Genomic DNA, 10,201 nt, shown 5'->3' with positions numbered 1-10,201 from the left:
TTTAGGTCACCTGATGAGGCTAAGACAATCAAAAGTCTGTGTTGTACATAAGAGGGAGGCAGCTGTGACTGGAGAGACGCAGCTGATGACAAGAGAGGCTGGGCAGCCACAGCCAGAAACATCAGTGCCATCCCATTGACTCCAGTGTGCTCCAGAGCAGGATGAGGCTCCCAGGACAGAAACATGCTTAGCCCTCCACAGTGCTCCTGTCTTGGCCTCCATCACACCCAGCAGCAGGGACTGGGGAGGGCCACAAGCAAGGAGGGCCACAAGCAGTCCCTGCCCTCTCCTCTACCACTGCCAGCTCCCAGGGGATGATCCATGCTGTTGCAGCCGGAGGCACATGGAGTCAGGAGCAGCATTTATCCCAGGGAGTGACTCGTGGTGCAAGGGGGAGCATGTGGAGCAGTCATGCTGGCTGTCATGGGTGAGAGTCCTTAAGTCCTGTCTTCAGAGGGATTAACCAGCCATGGTGGTTTCCTCACAAGAGAATGAAATCAGGTGGAGCAAAGACGACTGGTTGGATATGGCAGGTGCTTCATTTTAGGGGTGTCGCAGAGCTTCTTCCTGTGAAGCACCACGGGACACCCTCAATACAATGACACTTCACACTGGAACAGCACACTGACATGTGGAGAGGAACATCTACCTGCTGTCTTCAAGAGAGTTTTGTCCAGATCTCCCCAAGCCCCAGACATGATGCCTTGAAGCCCCTCCTACTTCCATATGATGACCCTCAACAAGGAAAGCAACAGAAATCCTTTCTCTCCAGGGTGCTGCATGGCTGTCCAGGAGCCCACAGTGGAGCAGGTGGATGTGGCCTGGAGGAGGCTGCGGCCCATGGAGAGCCCCCGCAGGAGCAGGCCCCGGGCCGGAGCTGCAGCCCGTGGAGAGGAGCCCACACAGGAGCAGGGGTCTGGGGGGAGCTGCTGCCCGTGAGGGACTCATGCTGGAGCAGTTTGTTCCTGACAGAGGGACCCCGTGGTACGGACCCATATTGGAGCAGTTCTTGAAGAGCTGCTGCCTGTGGGAAGCCCATGTAGGATCAGTTTGGGAAGGACGGCATCCCGTGGGAGGGACCCCATGTTGGAACAAGGGAAGAGTCACTGTGAAGGAGCGGCAAAGTTGAAGCATTAGGAACTGACCACAGCCCCCATTCCCCTGTGCTGCTTTAGGGGGGAGGATGTAGAAGAAGGTGGGTGGAGGGGAGGGTGTTTTAGTGGTTTTTTGTTTGTTTGTTTGTTTTAGTTTCTCACTGCTCTAGCTTGTTAGAAATAGGTAATAAGTTACATTAATCTCCCTACGCTGAGTCTGTTTTGCCTGTGATGATAATTGTTGAGTGATCTCCCTATCCTTATCTCAGCCCTTGAGCCCTTTCCATTGCATTTTCTCCCTCTTTTCCTTTAAGAAGGGGGAGTGAGAGAGTGGTTGTGGTGGAGCTCAGCTGCCCAGCTGGGTAAAACCGCCACAACTGGCAGGTTGTCAAGGATGTTCTTTTCTGTGTACTTGCTGTCACTGAAGTAACTAAGGAAAGGTTGAAGGGTGTCACTGGAGGCGTTGAGAAGACTCTCATCTGAAGCCCAGTCTGGTCCCTTAGTTGATGGTCACCAAGTGGTTCTGGGGATTTCTATGCCAGCTAGCAGTCATACTGCCTCATTGGGAACACCTCAGGTGACAGCTGCCTGTCCTCCACACTGGAGATCTTTGCAGGTGGGTGTTGAAAGACCATTTGACAGAACCACAGGTGTGACAGCCAAAGCCAGGATTTGGTCCCAAAGCATCAGCCTAAAAAGGAGCCTCTGGCAGGTACAAAAAACACTAATGGAAAAGTTCCAACATATAGAAAAACCCTCTGCTGAGGACAGACAGAGGGGCCCTGGTGTGCCAGAGAATGGAGGGCCACTTTGCCCCTGAGTAAGGGAGCCCTGGGAACTCCAGCTGGGCCTGCAGCAGGGTAACAGAGGAAGAGAGGGACTTGAGATGTCTAAGCGCATGCCTTTTTTGGACCCAAATTCAAGGGAAGGCTATGCTCTCCAGAGCACAGCCCCACATCACTCTGTAGGTTAGTGCCACGTAAGATATTTGTTCCCTTTATGCTCCTTGGGAGGCTTCTTCTAGAAATAAGACTTGTGCAATCATACTGCCTCTGCCTGTTTGTTCTGCCCCAGACAATTTGGGGGCTCATTTGCCATTTCAGCCACATTTAACAGAAGGCTCAAGACCTCAGAAGTGCTTGGTTTGGTGAAAACAAGCAGCACATGGGGAAGTGAGACCATTCTTGTGCTCCCAGTGTAGGAGGTGCTGCAGCATGAATTCACCCCATCACAGACATTACAGAATCCACATCCCAGAGTAACTGCCTTGAAATCTAGTAGTAGGAAAGGTTCTGGTAGGAGCTTGCCCCTTCTTAAACACTAAAAACAGCACTGCAGAGTACCCAACTGGAAGAAGTCCTTACAGGAAGTACCTAGTCAGCACAGTGACTGTTCATATCTGCCAAAATATCTGCTGCAGCTCCTCTTGCCAACATGGAACAACCAGATCGTTGACAGCTGAGTAGAACACCATGGAATTCTGGGTTCTGCCATAAGGGGGAAGTTTATAGCTTGAGAAATTGTGTGCAGAGACTCTTCTCATACCCCAGAGGGGGAAAACCATGGCCATGTGTCACCCTGCAGGGCACTACGGCTTACATTGGTGCTTTATGCAAGCCTGAGGTTTCCATTGAGCCCATGTCCCACAACAATGCATAAACCTCCCACCAGCTCACCGCACAGCTGCACTGGGCTACACACACCTATGTGAGCAGCTGCCTCCAGGACCTTGTCCTTGAACATCCTGGAGGGCTGATAACATCACTGCCTGTTAGCCTGAGCAGAGATAGGCATGTTTTCCCTTGGCACATCCCCAGGCTGCATGATCTACTGCACACTGCACAGAGGTGGGAGAGGCCTGGGCTCCAGTGGGTAGTGGCATGCGCAGGGAGAGACCCCAGCCTCTCCTCTTCTGCCTGCAAAGCGCAATGCTCATCGATTGCTCTGTGCTGTGAGCCACTCATGGCAGAAATAAACTCTCAGTCAGCACAGAGTCACAGCATGGCTGAGGCTGGAAGGGACCTCCGGGTCCATCCAGACCAATTCGTACTCAATCCGAGCCACCCAGAGCAGTCTGCCCATGGTCACATCCAGGTGGCTTTTAAAGATCTCCAATGAGGGAGACTCCACGAGCTGTCTGGGCAACTGGATCCAGTGCTCCATCACCTGAACAGTAAAGAAGCGCTTCCCAGTGTTCAGACAGAATCTCGTTTAGACAGCACTATCAGCCCACTCACTCCCGCTCACGGGCAAGTCCACATTTTTCGGCTTACACAAATCACCCTTAGCCCCAAAAAGACTGCACCCTCCTGTGAAACACAACAGCCAAGTGGAGCCTCGCTCCAGACTGGGCTTTAGGGCACTTATTGCAGGGTGAATTTGGAGCAATGGACACCTGCCAGAGCAGCAGACTGCTCCGGTTAATAAAAGACAACAGTGAAAGTACAATTTCTGGTGGACAGAGCGCATCACCAGCACTTTCACCAGGCTGCACAGCAGCCAAGTTCTCCTTCCAGCTTGTGCTCACTCCTGCCTGCAGTGTGGAGCTGCGGGTCCTGTCAGGATCCTCGTCACCAAGTGCCACTAGCAGATTTGGTGGACCCCAAAGCACCTGTCACAGTCTCTCCCAAGGCAGTGGTGTCCAGAGTCATGGCCTGCACAAGCACAGTACTGGTAAATGCAGCAGTGACTGACAGACACAGCCGTGTGCGCCTGGGCTCGGCTCCATGGGATCCAGCCCCTCAGCTCTCCTGCAGCAGCGCACACCTCTGTGGCAGCTCAGCCACATTGCTTCTCAGCTAGCAGCCTTGTCAAGGTCACCGTGCTGCTAAACCTGCTGGCACAAACTACACATTGCCTTCTGTACCCTAGGCTCACCAGCATATCGCACAGCTCCATTTGCTGCACTTCCTAGGGACCTGGTTTCCTTGCATTTCCAGTCCTGCAGTGCTCAACTTTGGCTCAAAGCAGCAGCTAGCACAGCCTTGGAAGCATACACTCAGAGCTCCACAGGGACACAAGCAGCAAGAAACAAGATCAAACCTCTCCTCTGCCAACCACCAGGCCAAAAAAATGATTAGGTCAGCTGAAATAAAAGGGCCTGCAGAATCAGGAAAGGCATATTAGCAAAGAGCATGCTCTCTTCCAGAGCATTACGATCCACAGGCTGCATCTGACACACAGGTCCCTGTCCAGCTCCTAGCTGGGGCAAGCAGGATCTGCCAGAGCAGCAACCTCTGCAGCAGCACCTCTCAGCCAGACACCTCAGTCCTCTGCATCACATCATCCGCTGCATGACTGCCTTCATCACTCACCCTGAGTGGACATACACCCTGCATGCTAACAGATCTGCCTCACAGCATTTTCCAAGGCTACACCATTTCTTTAATCCAGACCCCACCAGAAAGCACAGCCATACACTCTCCACACTTCCACTGCTCCTTCCCTCTGCCTTGTGCTGGCACAAACCTGTACGTAGACTGTGTTTTGAACCAGACCTGAAGACTGATCCCTCAGAAAATTAATTCAATGGGAGGAATGAGAAAATATTTTTCAGCTGGCTCAGCTCCCTGGTCCTGCTTATTACCCAGGAGCACAAACCTGTGTATGGGATTGAACCCAACAAGCATTAGAATATGAATAGGATGCCCCTTCTCCAGCACAAACCTGAACAAACACAAGGTCAGGCAACCTCGGCCTTGCTGCAACTACGGGACCCGCTTCCCACCTCTGCTGTAAGAATATTCAATGTCCCCCTTTTTGAATCCTTGACCACCTCCTCCAGTATTTTTTCCACTTGCACCACAAGCTGAAGCACAGGGACCTTTTCCAAAATAAAGACTGCACTTTTTGTTCCACAGGATGCTCCAGGATGCTAGCTGAAAGCAGGGGAAAGGACACAGTGTTCAAATACACCGTATCCTCACTCTCAGCAAGACTAATCCAAGCTAGCAGTGATGCTGTTCCCTGCTGTCAGCAACAAGCAGACACAAAATTGCAGACTGGTTGAAGCACCTCAGGTCCATGTGATCCAACCTCCTGCTCACACAGGGTAACCCAGAGCCGCCTGCCCAAGACCATGTCTAGATGGGTTCTGAATATATCCAAGAATGGAAGAAGCTCCACAACCTCTCTGGGCAACCTGTGCCAGTGTTCTGTCACCCGCACATAAAGAAGTGTTTCCTGATCTTCAGATGGAACCTCTTATGTTCCCACTGATGCCCGCTGCCTCTTGGCACTGGGCACTACTGAAAAGAGCCTGCCTCTATCCTCTTGGCACCCTCCTGTCCTGGCTTTGGCTGGGATAGAGTTAGTTTTCTTCATAGAGGCTTGTATGATGCTGTGTTTTGGATTTTCAATGAAAACAGTGCTGATAACACAATGTGTTCAGTTGTTGCTGAGCAGTGCTTACAGAGTCAAGACTTTTCTATTTCTTGTGCTGCCCTGCCAGCGAGGAGGCTGGGAATGCACAAGAGCTGGGAGGGGACACAGCCAGCACAGATGGCCCAAACTGGCCAAAGCAATATTCCATACCATATGGTTTCATGCTCAGCAATAACAGCTGGGGTAAAAGAGGATGGGGAGAGGGTGTGTTCAGGGCAATGGCGTTTGTCTTCCCAAGAAACCGTTAACTTGATGAGCCCTTCTTTCTAGGAATTGGCTGAACACCTGCCTGCCAATGGAAAGTAGCAAATGAATTCCTTGTTTTGCTTTGCTTGTGCATGTGACTTTTGCATTACCTAGTAAACTGTCTTTATCTCACCCATGAGTTCTCGCACTTTTACCTTTCCGATTCTCTCCCCTATCCCACGTGGGGAGAGCGAGCAAGTGGCTGTGTGGTGCTGAGCTGCCTGGTGGGACTAAACCACCGTACCTCCCTTCAGGTATTTGTACACATAAATAAGATTCCCTCTGAGCCTTCTCTTCCTCAGGCTGAGCAGTCAGAGGAACATGGGGAAGGCAAGTCAGGCAGAGCTAACAGGAACCACTGCAGTTTGACAATTCAAGGAGGCTGCACTAACATTTGGCCATGTTGGTGAGACACTGTCAGCTCTCCATCTCAGTCATGCCTCACTAGGGAATGTGTTCCAAAATGCAGTGCACCCAACAGCTCTGCTGTTTCCCCACAAAGCCCCTGGGCTGAGCAGCAATGCAGGCCTGCTGAGGAAGTCTTTGTGCATCTGAAAGTATTTGACCATAAAGGCATTCTCGGATTTTTTTAATAAAGGAAGACAGACATCCTACCTCCTCCAAAGAGGGAATCGGAAGTTGTGTAATTACTAGGTGCAGAACTGTTTATATCTGACCATATGCTCAGACCCTCTTCCTATTTTCAACAGGTTTGAACATCCCACTTCAGTAGTGACAGCTAGGACCAAAGGACCTTTACACCATCCATTCTTTAGCTGACAACAGAAATCAATCCACAGAAAGACAGTGCAGTACCACAGACTATTGGAGTAAGACATACTGCTCAGCTCAGAGAAGACAAGTATCTGTTCTCTCCACTTTCACAGAACAGGAACTTAGAAATAATTAACCTGTAGCAGACAGAGGAAGGATTTACATAATTTTAAATGAATAGACAAAATAAAAATAGAGGCTTCTAAAAATACAGGACTGTTGTGCTTGGGTCAAGAGGTCTTTTCACATCCCCCCTGCTCTTTTATCCCACTGTTTGTCTTCTGAGGCCAACGACCTCACCAAGGAATACCTGAAGGGGATTCTCCAGCTGGACCTGGTAATCTGAAAGTAACACTACAGAGAGACTTCCCTTTTCATTTTATTATTTTTGAGTGAGTTCAGTATTATTGACAGGAGAGAGACAAAAACAGATTATTTCTTTCTCTTTTCAGATCTTGGAAATCCTTTGGCTCTTTATATATCCACAAGCAAGTATTTTCATTTCTGAAGCCATTATTCTACTAGGATTGGTTTACACAAAAGGCATTAGAGAAAAAAAAATTTACTCACCCTAGGAGCCTTTGCCTTCATCACCTCACGATTTCCCCAAACTCTTCATAAAGCTCAGCAAAGAGAATAATTACTTTCTTCTTCCTTTAAAGTCCTGGATGACACACCTCACAGCCATTTCTTGTTGCCTAACACTGCAAAGCTCTTTGGGACAGAATTTAGCTAAACAGTACTCTTAAAAATAAAGCCTATTCCTGCTGTACAGCACAGCCTTCACCCTGAGCCCACAAAGAACCTGCTCAAAGGACCATTTCCAGCCCTTCCTCTCCACCGCAAAAGCAAACAATTTCCTGCTAATGTATTTAGTTTTCTTTGTATCAGTTCACATTTTAAATTAAGACAAGTCTAAAGAATGCCCAGTGGTCTACGAAATGGAAAAGACTCCATGTCAAATCCTTCTCCTTTCTAAAGAGCTGGGAAGAAAGTTGTTTGAACCACATCTTTTGCAGAAATCAAAATTCTCTGGACCATTGTTCCCAACAGGTTTAAAGACAATAGTCCAATGAAATCAGAGATTTCAAAATCTTAAAATGAAAGTTTACTAAAAACACAAACCCTGGAATGCAGGAAATTAATCAGAAAATAAAGTAATTGAAATATTGCTCAGAACGCCCCTCCGTATCATATTTTAATTCTATTAAATTCATAAAGCATAACGCAGTTTAAGTTGCCATACACTAAAACCCACTTTTTCAATCAAATGTCCAGTCTGTCAAGGGTAAGTTGAACTTATGCAAGTTTTGGAGAAGTGGCCAGGATCTCTTCACACCTGCTCAGGCAGGAACTTGAGTATGAACTCAGCAGTAGAAAAGCCCCTTTGTCATCTGTTCACTCACCACCTGAGGCTCTGCTGTTCTCTGAACATCCCAAGACAGGCTTCATTTAACTTCAACCTTGTCTTGTGACCACCTGAACCAGACCAGTCTTGCATACTGTGGTTGCCAATATGTGGCTGCAGACGGTAACAGTAGACACGAAAAATCTACCGGTTTTGTAGTTTCCCACCTATGACCACATCCTTTGGATCTTCTTCCCATAACAGCTCCTTTGGTCTTCAGTAAGCTAAAACTCTTCTATAAAATAAACTTCCACAACATTCACAGACATCTCGTAAAGTGTCTGCAACATTTTAAATAAGCTGACAAAATCCAGTAGCCTCCATCACTAGATGCTTCTTCCTATCTTCATACACTCTTCCTATTGGTCCTTTGGGGTAAAACTAAGCCCTTATTTATTTATTAGCATGTTCATACAGCACTCAGCATAACAAGATTGAGCTAGATCACAGGTACGTCTGGGTTTACTTACAGACATACTAACAGGTCCAGCCCTGCCCACTTTGCAACACAACTTTATCCATTACACATATCCCCAAGGGCATGCTGGTCTGATGGAAATCCTCTTGGACCTCTATCTGGAACCAAAAACCTAAAGAATTCACCCATTAAATGACTTTAACGGCTGTTTAGAGAGCTGCTCCCGACTTGCTGTCAGAACAGGGTACACTCTCTCCCTGACATCACCACAGAGCCACCAGTGTATCACCACCACAGTGACATTCTCTGATCCTGTCACACACTTACAGGCTCCTGCCAAGAGTGAGGGGTATCATCCACACCTCTTCCCATCTGCTACTCCTTCACTCACCACTCCTCATCTGACTGGTAGACGTGAGCCGAAGCCTACCATGGTTCCTGGCCCTTGCCCTGAGTTCCTCCTGCACTGTTACCACTTTTTTTTTTCCCCCCTCTCACGTCCAAGCGCTGTACGGCCCAGCTGCTGTGTGCTCTGTGTGAAGGCAGGGCTGAGCTTTTAGTCCTGCCCATCTCCTCCTTCTCATGCAAAGGCATCAAAGAGCAGGCATTAGGTGTCATTATTCTTCCTGCAAAGGGATGCACTGAACCTACACCATGATGTGAATGCTGCAAAGGTAGGAAGAGCAGAAGACAGTGGAGAGGCTGGTTTGGAGACTCCTCACCCCTTGCACAGCAGCATTCCCCAGATCTGCAGGGGTGGAGTGGTGGCCTAGCACCAGCATGGAGCCGTGCTGACTTTCACCTTCCTCATCCTCACTCCACAACCTGGGCTTCCAACACTGAAGCAGGAGGCCCAGAGACCAGCTGGCACAGACAGCCTGCCTGCTGCCCACGATGCCCCGCATGCTCCCAGTAAGGAGCTTGCAGCACAGTCAAAGGCAGGCACAGCGAGCCCACCAGCTGCTCTCATCACTGAGCATCGCCACAGACACCTTACCACCCCCGCCCTAGCACACTGTCCCTGTGACCTGTGGAAAACAGACTCCACAATCAGTAAGATTGTAAAGTAGGTATGTTTATTCAGCGCTGGGCAGCACGGGGGGTAGTCCCACCAAAAGCATGCGCGCCTGATGCAGCAACTTGCTTTAGTTATATGCAGTAAAGAGTTACATATGCATGAAGTTTCACAACACGCCTATACATAGTCATAACCTGTCCCCACTTCGTATTAAAGTTAGTTCCAAGGAGTCATTTCCATAAACTCCTCCCATCTGCGCTTGCGCAGTGTATTCTGGTGGTGGTCGTCGGGGGTCGTGGGGATGAAGATTGATGACTCTTCCTCGTCACCGCTAGTTGACCTCTTGTCTTTGCACAGACTCAGCTGCTCCTTGGCTCTTGTCCATCTGCAGGAGCAGTTTCTGTCAGTTTCTTAAGACAGGCTCACTCTCTTATTAGGAGACTGACCTTGGTAAGGGGCCCGAGGCTTCTTGCTTTAGTTAATTTGCACAATGCGCCATAGTTAGCAAAGACACTAAATAGCACCCTAGTTTAATGCCGTCAGCGCTCTATCTCTACTTGATAAGATTCTCCTAACTCCCTCTCTCACCTGAGCCCTGCCGACGCTCCAGCTCCATCCCGCTGCCTGCTGCACGGGGCCCAGCGGGCGCGGGCGCGGGCGCGGGCGCGGGCTCGGGCTCGGGCTCGGGCTCGGGCTCGGGCTCGGGCTCGGGCCCCGCGCTGCCTGCACGAGCCCCCGGCAGGCCGCGGCTGCGCGCAAAAGCAGCGGCTGGCGGGACGCCCCGCCAGCCAACACGGCCGTGCCTCGGTAGACATGGCGCCCGTGTGGTCACGTGAGGGAGGTGTGATCACGGGACGCCG

At 49.8% G+C, this 10,201-nt stretch overlaps 1 long non-coding RNA gene across 1 annotated transcript; it reads right to left on the bottom strand.

Moving 5' to 3' along the window:
- Positions 1–9,377: 9,377 nt before the first annotated feature.
- LOC118260740 (uncharacterized) lies at positions 9,378–10,042 on the bottom strand. The gene is made up of 2 exons (XR_004782291.2): positions 9,930–10,042; positions 9,378–9,726 (listed from the first exon to the last, which is right to left on the bottom strand). It is a non-coding gene; the product is annotated as an uncharacterized LOC118260740 (long non-coding RNA).
- Between the last annotated feature and the right edge of the window lie 159 nt (positions 10,043–10,201).

This window comes from Cygnus atratus, chromosome 19 (genome assembly GCF_013377495.2).
Source record: "Cygnus atratus isolate AKBS03 ecotype Queensland, Australia chromosome 19, CAtr_DNAZoo_HiC_assembly, whole genome shotgun sequence".
Classification (NCBI taxonomy): Eukaryota; Metazoa; Chordata; class Aves; order Anseriformes; family Anatidae; genus Cygnus; species Cygnus atratus.
The sequence above is the reverse complement of the archived record's forward strand: the minus strand, read 5'-3'. Positions and strand labels throughout refer to the sequence as shown.